This window comes from Hyperoodon ampullatus (assembly GCF_949752795.1).
Source record: "Hyperoodon ampullatus genome assembly, chromosome: 4".
Taxonomy (NCBI): Eukaryota; Metazoa; Chordata; class Mammalia; order Artiodactyla; family Ziphiidae; genus Hyperoodon; species Hyperoodon ampullatus.
The window spans coordinates 17,870,474-17,882,858 of record NC_136917.1 but is presented as its reverse complement, the minus strand read 5'-3'; positions in this window follow the sequence as shown (position 1 = coordinate 17,882,858).

Sequence of the window (12,385 nt, the reverse complement as noted above, 5' to 3'; positions counted from 1 at the left end):
TAAGGGAGTGAGAGAGGCTACAGAGACCGGTCACCCTGTGGGCAGCGGGAAGAGGGGAGTTTGGACCACTCTGCACGGAGTGGGGAGCAAGAAGGTGTTTGGTTGGGGGGTGGATGATGGACCACTCATCTGAAAGGTGGAGTTAGAGTTTGGAGACCAGATCACTTGGGGGTGGGGAGCAGACCATGACGGGCAGATCTCTCTGAGGAAATGAACTGAACCAAGAACAGGGTGGGGGGAGAGGGAAGAGACCAGGTCAAGTAGTTTTACCATGGACCATCTCTAAGTCCATACAGCATTTTACAGCAGAGGATCTGGAGCTCCAAACTGTAGAGTGACTTCCCCAAAGTAATAGTGACAGAGACATAGTCTCTTAAACTTCAAGAAATTAGATTATAAATATGTGCAGAAAAGTGCACGAATCATCAGTATACATACGGATAGGTATTGACGCAGTGAACACACCCACGTAGTATCCGCTGAGGTTAAGAAACGGTGCACAGGGCTTCCCTGGTGGTGCAGTGGTTGAGAGTCCGCCTGCCGATGCGGGGGACGCGGGTTCGTGCCCCGGTCCGGGGAGATCCCACATGCCGCGGAGCGCCTGGGCCCGTGAGCCATGGCCGCTGGGCCTGCGCGTCCGGAGCCTGTGCTCCACGACGGGAGAGGCCACAACAATGAGAGGCCCAAGTACCGCAAAAAAAAAAAAGAAAAAAAAAGAAACGGTGCACTGCAGAAGCATATCACGTCCCTGCCCAGTCCCAATCCCTTTCCCTTCTTTCCTGATTTCAAACAGCATCAATTAGTTTTGCCCATTGTGTTTGACTTCTTTTACTCTTTATGTCTATGAGATACAAGTTATTGCATAAGTTTATACATCATTTGAATATACTACCATTTATTAATTCATTCCACTATAGATGGAAATTTGGTTGTTTCCAATTTAGGGTAATCATCAATCAATAGTGCTGCTGGGAACAACTATATATATATAGTTGAATATATGTTATAGGATATGTACCTTAGTGTGGAATTGCTTAGGGTATTCATATGTTTAGCTTTAGCAGCTACTGACAGACAGGAACCTGAAGTGGTTGTACCAGTTTTCACTCCCACCAGCAAAATATGAGAATTCCAGTTGCTCCACAGGTTCACCACCCTTTGGTGTTGTCAACCTTTTTCATTTCAGCCATTCTAATGGATGCGCACATTAGGACTCTGCAGAAAAAGAACCAATAGGTGTGTGTGTGTGTGTGTGTGTGTGTGTGTGTGTGTGTGTGTGTGTAGACAGGTCCATAATCTTCAGGATAGGCCAGCAGGCTGGAGACACAGGAAAGAATTGATGCTGCAGTTCAAGTCTGAAGGCCTTCTGCCAACAGAATCCACCCTTCTTCAAGAGACATCATTCTTTTTCTGTTTTTTCTATTAAGGCCTTCAACTGACACCATAATGAGGTCCATCCACATTATGGAGAGTAATCTGTTTTACTCCAAATCTACTTGTTTAAATGTTAATCTTATCTAAAGAATACCTTCACAGACATACCTAGCATGTTTGACCAAATATCTGGATACTGTGGCCTCGGCAAGTTGACACATAAAATTAACCATCACAATGTGGTATTACTTTCTTATAATTTGCATTTTCCTGATGATGTGTGAAGCTGAGTTCATTGGCCATTTGGATATTATCTTTTGCATTTTAATCTCTTGCCTATTTCTCTTTGTTTTTTTGGCTGCACTGGGTCTTTGTTGCTGTGCACGGGCTTCTCATTGCGGTGGCTTCTTTTGTTGCAGAGCATGGACTCTAGGCACACAGCCTTCAGTAGTTGTGGCATGCAAGCTCAGTAGTTGTGGCTCTCCGGCTCTAGAGTGCAGGCTCAGTAGTTGTGGCACTTGGGCTTAGTTGTTCCACGGCATGTGGGATCTGCCTGGACCAAGGCTCAAACCCGTGTCCCCTGAATTGGCAGGTGGATTCTTAACCACTGCACCACCAGGGAAGTCCCTCTTGTCTATTTCTACATGGGGTTCTCATAATGTTCACATTTATTAAGAGGAGTTCCTTACATATTCTATACATTTGCTATTTGTTAGTTGTATGTATTGCAAATTTTCTTCTCATCTGTGCTTCACCTTCTTATTCTCTTTATAAACTCAATAAATAAAAAAGTTTAACTGTAACGTAGTCCAATGTATCAGTGTTTTTCTTTAGTATTATACTTCTTGTGTTTGGTTAAATAAACCTTTGACTATTCCAAGATATTGTCCTCTGTTATCTTCTAGGAGCTTTACTGTTTTATCTGCACATTTAAATACTCAATCCACCTGGAATTGATTTTTATGAATAGTATGATGTAGAGGGACAAGATTAATTATTTGTCCATATGTATATCCAGTTGATTCAGGCTAAAACTTCCAATATAATATTGAATACAAATGATGATAATGAACATCCTTGTCTTGTTTCTGATCTTAAAGGAGAGTTTCAGTGTTTCACTATTAGGTATAACATTTGCTGTAAGTTTGTTTTTTGTCATATCATTTAACAGATTAAGGAAGTTCCCTTCTATTTTTAATTTGCCAAGAGTTTTTGGTAATAAATTGGTGTTAAATTTTATCTGATGCTTTTGCTAAAATCTATTGAGACAATTATTTTACTTCTTTATTCTGAAAATGTGAGGTATTACATTGATTGATTTCTAATGTTAAAACAAACCTGCATTTTGGAATACATCCAACTTGTTTGTAACATATCATCAATTAATATGTTTGACATACCTCTAAATTTGATTTGTTCATGTTTTGTTTAGATTTTTTACTTCTATGTTCATGAGACAGAATGGCTTCTTTCTTATGTATTTTGTAGAATTCATCATTGAAGACATCTAGTCATGGAGTCTTCTTTGTGAGTAAGGTTTCTGGTAATCATAAGATTATTCAGATTTTCTATTTCTTTTTGGGTCAGTTTCAATAAATTGTGTTCTATGAATTTGTTCATTCCTCCTATCCTTTAAAACTTGATGGCAAAAAACATGTTCAAATATGTTTTCATTATCTTCTTAATGTCCCTAGGAGCATTGTGATATGCTCTTTTCATTCCTGAAACTGTTAATTTATGCTCTCTTTTTTTAAATTTGATCTCGACAGTAAGTTATCAATTTTATTAATCTTTTCAAGGAATCAACTTTGACTTTGTTGATTCCTTCTATTGTTTTCTAATTATTTTTATAATATCCTGTGATGGATACTTAAATCATTGATGTTAAGCCTTTCTTCTTTTCTAATGCAAGCATGTAACGCTATATGTTTTCCTCTGAACATAGCTTTAGCTGCATCCCACAAGTTTTGTGTGTCATATTTTCATTACTAGTCAGTTCAAAATATTTTATTATAATTTTTATAAGACCTATGGGTTATGATAAATATATTGTTTCACTTTCAAGCATTCAGGAACTCTCTACTTTTTGTTGTTTATTTTTATCTTAATTCCATAGTGGTTAGTGACCATACTCTGAATGATTTCAGTCCTTTGAAATTTTCTGAGACTTGCTTTAGGAGCCAGCATGTGGTCCACTTTTGGGAAATATCTGTATGCATTTGTAAAGTATGTGTATTCTGTAGTTGTTGTGTCTAGTGTTATATATATACAAAAGTAGATCATATTTGCGAAGTGTCTTATCTGGGTTTCCTATTCCAAGTATACTTGTTGATCTTTCTTTGATTTATTTGCCCTATCAATAGATCAGATTGTCCTATCAGTTACAGAGAGGGGTATGCTAAAAATTTCCCTCTACCGCTCTGAATTTGTTTGTCATTTTGGTTATATCAATATTTACTTTATATGTCTTCAACTGTTGTTAGGTGCCTACACATTTAGAATCGTTTTGGTAGTTTGACTCTTTTATCTTTAGGAAGTGTTTCTTTGTCTCTAACACTGCTTCTTGTCATATATTCTTGTAATTAGTGTATCATGGTGTTATCTTTTTCATTCTTTTACTTTCAACCTTTTTTCATTCTTACGTTTATAATGTGTATTGTAAGCAGCATATAGATTTTTTTTAATTCTAGAATATATTTTAAACACCATGAGACATTAAAATTATTATCATTTTATATAGTCAATACTCATTTTGATTTTCTGATATATTTACACTTTTCATTGGTTTTTATTCATTCATACATATCCATTCTTCCAAATGGGGTTATTTTCCCTCTACCTAAAGAACAACCTTTCCACATTACACTAGTATAGTTCCACTGGAGATGAAGTCACTTAGTTTTTGTTTACTTGATATGCCAATTTTTATAACTGTATTTTTAAGCAATATCATTGCTGGGTATAAAATTCAAGGTTGCCAGCTATTTTTTTTCAGCACTTTGATGCATTCTGTCTTATGGCTTCTACTATTTCTATTGAAAGTCAGCTGTCAGTCATATTACTGCCCCACTTGAAAGTAATACATTCTTTTTCCCTCTGCCTGTTTTTCAGATTTTCTTTTTGTCTTTGCTTTTCAGACATTTTACTATGATACAACTGAGGATGATTTTCTTTGCATCTATCTTGCTTAGACTTCATAGTGCTTCTTGAATATGTGATTTGTTATCATTTATCAGTTTTGGTGAATTCTACTCTAGCCTTTCCCTTCTTTTCTGAGACTCCACTACACATGTTAAATCTTTGTACTCAGTTCCATTTATCTCTTTTGCTCTTGTCTGTAGTCTCTGTCCTTGTTTCTCTTGAAGCTTCTGTCTAGTTATTTTCTACTGATCAGTATAGCAGTTCACTGATCCTCTCTTCAGTACCATCTAATCTGCCATTAAACTCCCTTATTGAGTTCTAAATTTCAATTATTATATTTTTCATTTATAGAATTTCCATTTCCATTCTGCTGAATTTTCTTCTTCAGAATTTCTTCAGAATATTTTCTAGAAATGTTGATCAGAGTTATTTTCAATACCATTATGATAACTGTAACTACTTTTTTCTCTCTTGTGTTTTGGTTATCTGATTTTTTTTTTAATCCTGGTGTGATGGGGAAATTTTTTAACCAAATGCCAGATATTGTATAATTAAAATTGTAGAGTTTATTGGAGGGTTGGGATGATATTATCTTTTACAATTTACTTTTGTTTCTGGCAGGCACTTAAGGTAGGGGGAGTTCATCTTAATCCTGTCAGAAATTGAGTTGTTTATAGCTTGGCTTCAGTCTTTACATAGGCGAGTGTATATCTTGTTTGGTCTTACTCTTTAGTGCTTAGCTCTTCAGGTCTCCCAACTTAAAGTCTAGGGCATTTACTAGGACCTTCCTTGGCTGGCCCTGGACTCCAGGGTTTCTTCATTTAGCCCATAAGTCTGCCTGTAGTTCTTCTCAACTTCTCAGACTCTAGGCTGCCACTCATAAACCAGCAATGTCTGGTGGGGGAAAGCTATGCTGAATATTGAGTCATTGCAGTGCTTTTCTTGTCCTTGGAACCTTGGCCCCTCAAGGTCTTACCACCTCAGTAGCTTTCCAATTCTTTTGAACAGATTTTATTTCCTTTATCATTCAGAATTTGATATTTTTCTTGGCAGAAGAGTCAACAGATCTGACACAAACTAGTTCCCCTGGCCAGAACAGGGATGGGACAAATGTAGGGAAGTCTGAAGCCACTGTCTTGTGAGCCTACTCATGTGGAACAATCACAGAGCTCACCGTCACTGTCCCTGTCACCTGGGGCCTTCACAGCGCTCCACCCGAGATCAGCATGGATGGATACTGACGGGATGACCAGCAGGATGACAAGAGAGCCTGGTGGGTGAAAGGGGTTCACATAGCCAGAACCTTCTCACCGTTCAGTTCACAGCCTATAGGCCCCTCCTCAGAGCGCCCACCCTGGGACCTTCTGTCCAAAGCAGCCCCTGTCCCCAGTCCCTCCCTCATACATGGTCTCCACCATGGCCTGAAACTCTCTTTCTCATTTAGTGGTTTACTTGTTTATTGAGTGCCACCCTCTCCCCACAACCCCACAATTGCTACATGAAAGTGAGGACCTTGGCCCTTTTGTTCCCACAGCATGTACCCAGGTGCCTAACACAGTGCCTGAAACACACAGGCCTTCCAATTTCATTTGTTGTATTAATAAGGAAGTACAGGCAGACCCCAGAGATATTGTGGGCTCAGTTCCAGACCACCGCAATAAAGCGAATACCACAATAAAGCAAGTCGCACAAAGTTTTTGGTTTCCCAGCTTATATAAAAGTTATGTTTACACTATACTGTAGTCCATTAAGTGTGCAATAACCTTGTGTCTAAAAAGTGTACATACTTTAAAAATACTTTATTGGTCAAAATTGCTAATCATCTGAAGCCCTCAGCAAGTTGTAGTAGTAACATCAAAGATCACTGATCACTATAACAGATCATAAAACAATCATGAAGAAGTTTGAAATATGGTGAGAATTACCAGAATGTGACACAGAGATAGGAAATGAGCAAATGCTGTTGGAAAAAAGGGAGTGGATGGAGTTGTCCAAGCAAGGTTGCCACAAACCTTCAATCTGTAAAAAAAGCAATATTGGTGAAGCGCAATGAAATGAAGTGCAATAGAATGAGGTCTGCCTGTAACTAAATGAATGGCCAGACACATTACAAAAAGGCAAGAGTAGAAGGAATGGAGGGCAAATATCCCACAAGAACCATCTCTTCCACACAAGACCTTTGCAAAGAGCAAGCTTCCTCCTTTCCTGGGTCTTGCTCTCTTCCAGCCTCACCCCTCCCTGCATGCAGCCTCCTGCATATCTCCCAGAACTCACCTTCTCCCTCAGAAAACTTCACCCTGCCCAGAAGGAGCTTATCCCTTGGTCCCTACTTGTGTCTTGGAATCCCAAGCAATGCCTTTGGTGTCCACCAGGCAGGCGGTGGCCTCCTCCGCTCTGTCCTACCTGATGGGGAGGATGGTGGTCGGACTTGAGTCCTAAGAACGAGGGTGGATGGGAGTGTCCCAATCCCAGTTGGGGCTCTCTGTCAGCACAACTGTTTCTCTTTATTAAGTCACTTAGCGAAGATAAACATTCATTTTCTGTGCCTACATACAGGTCAAAACGCTATGGAGGAAGAGCTGTTTATTTCCCCTCCTAGCATTAGAGGCCAGATCTCTAATTCTCTCCTGTTCTCCACCTCACCTTGCTGGCACCATTTCAAAAGAAGCCACCCCTGTCATTAAGTGTGTTTCCAAGGGATGGCACCAGCTTCCCCATATCAGCTCAACCAGCTTCCTTTGACTTTAGTCTTCTGATAACAGGGGGAGAGAGTGTGCTTGTTCATTCCACCATTTACCTAGCCAACATTTCCTCCTACATAATCAACCCTTTGTACCAGGGTGTCCCACCTCTGCCATTCCACTGACATGACAAGGTCATCCTCCACTTTTGACCTTGCTCTCCCGACTTAACCTCACCATGGCTCCCCGTTGCTCTGAAGACAAAATGCAATCCCCTTCATGGGCCTCGTAGGGCCCTTGCGGAGCTGGCCCCTACCTGCATCTTCACCCTCATCCCAGCTCTCCCTTGGCCTCCAGCCCTACCCAACCTCTGTCAGTTTCTCAAAGGCACTGAGTCTGATTTCACTATGAGCCACTGCAAGCAGCATTTCTACTCTGCTCAAACCCTCTTCTCCTTGCCTCAGTTGGCTACTCCTTCTCACCCTTCGGAACTCAGCTTACAGCCTCCTTCTTCACAAAGCATCCCCCTCCCCAGGTGTTAGTTGCTCCTTATGTGCTCCTAGGGCACTGAGGACCATCCTGGAATAAAGTTATTACAAATTATAATCACCTGTTTACAGGTCTAACTCCCCAGCTAGACCCTGGGGGTAAGGACCATGTCTATTTTGCTCTTCGTGTGGTTATTTGCTTGCTTGTGCCTGAATCCCTCCAGACAATGAACTTGATGAGATCAGGCAATGTTTCTGCTGACCATCATATCCCCAATGCACCACAGCATGCCCAGCACATAGTACGTCCAAAGGTGCCCACAGCCCCATGTTATTCTCCACACCATACCACCAACTAACTTTAACTGAATGCTTTCTGTGCACCAGATTTGTGCTAACCATTTGCATGGAGTGTGTAGTTTATGTCTCACAATCACTCCATGAGATAGGAAGTGTTAGCCCCACTTCACAGATGAGGAAGTAGAGGCACAGAAGAGGTTTAGCAGCTCAGACAAAGTCACAACAGGAAAGTCTTAGAGCAGGGAATCAAACCTGGGCAGTGTGGCTCCAGCACTCACGCCTTAACCGCTACTCAAGACTGTCCCTATCACAGCATCTATCCCACTGTGCGGTGGCCAGACCTCTCCTCCCCACCACGGAGCTTCTCCGCAAGAAAACAATTGAGAAGAGGGAAGAAATGACTGAATGGCTGACTCATTAAAGTAAGCAGCCCTTTTAGTTGCTCAGTTAGCATCATCCACCAGGTGGCAGTCGCACCTCCCAGATAAAATCATCTCTCCCTTTATTTCCCCCCATTTCCAGAAAGAAAGAACTCAATTTTTATATTTACCAAGGAATGAGTAGTCTGAATTCAAACCTCGACTCTTTTCGGTTGAGCTTTTTGAAAATGGTGCTTGGAGAAAGTGCGTTTCTAATCCCTAGGCGCTGTGGAGTGCGTGGCCCCCCGCTGCTCCGCCAGGCTGGTGGAGAAGTTCAGCGCGTGCCTGGGGGGTGCCCTGCATAGAAAGACCGGGAGCCACTGTGCGAGATGTCTTTTCAGCCAGCAGAAGAGATGATTTGCTTCTCCCTCCCCCCACCCCTCATCAAACTGCTGCAGGAACAGAAAAGCAAAAGATGCATATTCCTAGTCGTGAATTCCGTTTGGCCAGCAGCAGGCATGGGGACATACGGTCCCCTGAGGAGATAGCCACAGATGACTGTCAGAAAGGGGCCTTCCCACCTCATCTGCGCCTGAAATGTTGTTCCTTCCTTCTCCACTGGCTCTGCCACACGCTTCTGGCAGCTTCCACCGTGTTCCTGAGAGTGGAATGGGTTTGGGGGCTGAAATGGTTCTTGCTGCCAAGTCCACCCTGACTTTCCAAAAGCGAACCCCAGGACTTCAAGAAAGAAAGAAATAAGCCCAGGCCAATTCCATAGCAGGAGGAGGGAGACAAGGGAAAAGGTATACTTTTCTTCTTTTTTTTTTTTTTTTTTTTTTTTTTGCGGTACGCGGGCCTCTCACTGTTGTGGCCTCTCCCGTTGCGGAGCACAGGCTCCGGACGCGCAGGCTCAGCGGCCATGGCTCACGGGCCCAGCCGCTCTGTGGCATGTGGGATCTTCCCGGACCGGGGCACGAACCCGTGTCCCCTGCATCGGCAGGCAGACTCTCAACCACTGCGCCACCAGGGAAGCCCGGTATACTTTATTTTTAAATGAAGAAATTGTGATATGTTTTAAATGCTTACATCGAACAAATAAATGCTGTTAACCCCCAAAATACAATGTAACAGAATTATGCTTTTCTCCAAGAAATCCCAGGAGTTACTTTTAAGACTGGATTCTTTGTGTTACAAGCAGAGGAATGGCCCTGAGCTTAAAGGTGTGTGATGGCTCCATTCTGTTCTCCTACTTGTCACTGGATCTCTATGGCCATTGTTTAATGTCAACTGTCTCCATTTTTGGCCCTTTGTGAACGAGAGGATCTTGGGTCCCAGGGGACCTAGCTTAACACTGAGTTTGTTGGGACCAAATGGATGGGAGGACCCCACCCTATGGGGAATTGAGAGAGAATCCTCTAGACCTGGTAGCAGGGAAACTCAGCCCTTTCCCCCTCCCCTGCTGCCTCACCACCACTAAACCAACACACACACACACACACACACACACACACACACACACACACACACACGCATCAGCTCTTGGTTTTTCAGCCTGATATCTAAGATTAGTTATCTGTGTCCTCCATCTATCTTGTCTTCCTTTCATATACCCTCTCTGAATCAGAATAATGCTTAATCAGAATTAGAGCCTGTTCAATGCCACTAAGTGCCACTCCTTACTTGTTAAAGCAGGATCTCTTGTGCCCTTTCATACAAGCCAAGCATTTCAATGAGACTTCAGAGGACAGGGAGGGGACTGGGGTAAAGATTGCCCTTTGTAATCAATACCCTCCTTTCTGAAGCTTCTGTGTATCTGGGTAGGATTAGGACGGGCCTTGTTTCCTTCTGCTTTCACAAAGGTTTTGCCTTTGCCAAAGTGTTCCAAGGGAGTGGGGTTAGTACTGCATGGTAAATTGTATCTCCTCCAAAAATAGTGCAGCATGTGGGATTTTGCCAAAACCCAAGTCATTCTCAGATATCTTCCTCACTCCCCACATTTCCTCAAGCCAGTGTCATCCACTGACATCCACTGACATTCACCATCATCCACCATTATCAGTCACAGAGACCACTGCCATCCCCTCCTAAATGGTTCTTCTGCTCCCACTCTTGCCCCCCTACAATCCATTCTCCATGCAATTGCCAGAGTGATCGCTGATCACTTCCCGTCCCTCTGCTGCAGCTACTCTTCAGTGGCTCTCCACCTAATTTAAAATGAAATTCAAAGTTTTTACCCTGGCTAACAAGGCCCTGCCTTATCTGGCCCCTTGACCTCTCTGAGCTTATCTCATGACCCCTCCGTCTTGTCACAGCCTTGATATATCAAGCTCAGTCTTGCCTCAGGACCTTTGCATATGCTGTTCCCTTGCCCAGAATACTTTTCCCTCAGATTTTGGCATGGCTAGTTTTTCTCGTATTATTCAGATCTCAGCTTAAATCTCACCTGTCAGAGATGCCTTCTCTAATCTCCCAAGTTTAAGTAGTCTCTTCCCAGTCTCCACCATATTATCCAGTTTCATTTTTCTCATAACACTAACAGTAATAACATTTTCTTGTTTATATATGTGCTTACTTGGCGATTGTCTGATTTCCTCTTCTGAATATAAATGCCAACAAGATAGGGACTTTCATGGCTTTGCCCCCATAATATTGCCAGAGTATAGAACAGGGCAAAACAGGGCAAACACTTAGATGAATGATTGAATGAATAAGAAAACTCCTTGATATGATTCTCCTTTGCAGATTGCCACCTTTGGCTAACAGAGAGCAAGTTCAGAATTCAGATTAGTGGTTCTGTGAATAATTATAATACCTTATCTTTGTAAGTCATGATCTCCTGAGATCCACCCAACAACTCCCAATGCTGGGTGTGGACATCACATTTCACTAGGGCTCAGATTACTGAAATGACTCACCAAAATCACATAGACACACACACACACACACACACACAGCTTAGGGCTCAAATCCACGTCTTTGTCCCGAGAATGTAAATGCCAAGAGGACAGAGACTTTATGTGTCTCATCCCCACAGTATCCTCAGAATAATGTGCAAATATTTGTTGACGAAATGAGTGAATAAATGAATGAGCAAACTCCTGGACAGGATTCTCTCTCTGGGACTAAGGCAAATTCTAAAACATAGCAGCTCCCAGCCTCTCGCTGTATCTGGCTGGCCTGTTCTAGCCTCAGGAGAGGCCAGCTCTTTGCTCCTCCCCCTACCTCCACCCGGGGGCCTGGGTCCCCCAGTCTCCAGTCCAGAAGCTGCATCCATAACCCAGCCAGACTCTCTTCTCTCAGCACCCACACTATCCCTGTCCTTGTTACTCCAAGGCTTCCACAGGGACTTGCTTCTTTCTCCAGCCTCCAGCGTGGTCTGAGAAGATTGTTAGAAGTGCAGAGTCTCAGGCTCCCAGGGGGGCTGAACCAGAACCCACATTTGAGCAATACCCCCAGGTGAACTTGGCGCCCATTAGCACTTGAGGACTCTGAGCTGCCTTTATCGAGCATTCCGATCTCTATTTTGCTTGGGAAATACCTTAGGCTTGGGGCCCCATTGCAGCACAGCCGTCCTCTCAGTGGCAGTTTTGAGAGCCGGCCTGGGAAAGAGAACTAACGTCAGGATCCTGTGCGTCACCCACTCAGCAAACATTTATTAAGCACTTATGATGTGCAAGGCGCGTGACAAGTCCTAAGGACACAATATGATTAAGACAGCATTTGTTTCCCCTACCCAAAAATGCAGGTTCACAAATTATATACCGTGATAATTATTGTAATAAATGCTACTCAGAAGGAGCGCTTGTGATAACAAATCAAGTGTGATGATGGTGAGTCGGGGCGGGGGGAATCTTTAGAAAGAGTGATTCAGGAAGTTCTCTCGGAGGTGATGTTGAATCCAAGTCCCAAAGGGTGAATGAGGAGCCTGGTCTGTTCTGAGTTGAGTTGAAGCGCGGGAGAAGGCAGAGCAGGGCAGGTGGATAATTTCTCACAGGAGGAAAAAAACGAGCGCGAAGACCCTGCCCGAGGAAAGGGGGCTTGC